At 48.7% G+C, this 986-nt stretch overlaps 1 protein-coding gene across 1 annotated transcript in view; it reads right to left on the minus strand.

The window, feature by feature from the left end:
• Positions 1 to 986, minus strand: part of LOC119589141 — a gene marked incomplete at its 5' end in the record, with an annotated part of 121,515 nt that overhangs the window by 47,424 nt on the left and 73,105 nt on the right.

The following is a 986-nucleotide window of genomic DNA, read 5'->3' on the forward strand; positions in this document are numbered from 1 at the left end:
TTTAATAGCAGCAACAACAATAAAACTGCATAAACATATAATCGCACAAACATACAAATGAAAGCAGTGCTGACCACGACGATATCATCTGAAAACATAACGTGATTGTAACAGTCACAAGAACAGCTTCCAAAATAATAACAGTGATTGATAAACTCTAAGCAGGCGAGCAGAGAGCATAAAAATAAGCCTCAAGCAAGAATAATAGTCATAGCAGACAGAAGGAACAGAGCATGGCCGAGAGAAAACTGACTGCCTCTGAGGAAAAAAAAACATCGATGCACTGATCTACATCATGTTGCATGTCAGGCAGATAAACGGGGCGCTTAACAACCTTTCTCCGTCCAGCGGCGAGCTATAGACGTCGCCCGCTCCCAGAGAGGTGAAGAATGCCATCAAGTCACTGAAAAAATGAAGAGGCTGTAGGTGGTGAGTGGCGGGGTAGCGAGTGGCGCGGTCGGGCGGTCCGGCGGCGGGGAGCGTTGGCAACAAAACAGGAAAAACGAGATGGATAGGCAGGCGTCGGGCTCGAGCAGAGGCCTCGCGGGCTCCGGGGACGTGCATGGAGACTGCACATTCGCCCTCGCATCGCCATGATCATCGCCTGAGCCACGGGGCGGAGAGGCCGGTCTCCAGGCCATGGCGAAGAGGGAGGTCGTTTATAAAGCTTTCGGGCTCATTTGGGAAAAAAATGGAATTTAAAGAAGCGAGTTGAGTAGATTGCTACTAGCGCGCGCTCGGCTGATGCAAGGATGTGATTTCGGGAATTCTGAATTTGACGACTTCATACTGAGGCTCCAATTCGGGCTGAGAATAGTCTTTTTTGTGTGTGTTTGTACAAGACCAACGAAAGTCTACATTATTAGTGGTCTCTATAATACACAACTTTAAACGTGACCAAAAGTGGAAGTCACGATATAAAGGGAGGGTCGCGAGAAGGATGGAACGAGGGGAGCATGAGGAGGGGAACGCAGAAGGAGAAAGTA

The sequence above is a fragment of the Penaeus monodon genome, chromosome 25 (genome assembly GCF_015228065.2).
Source record: "Penaeus monodon isolate SGIC_2016 chromosome 25, NSTDA_Pmon_1, whole genome shotgun sequence".
NCBI lineage: Eukaryota > Metazoa > Arthropoda > Malacostraca > Decapoda > Penaeidae > Penaeus > Penaeus monodon.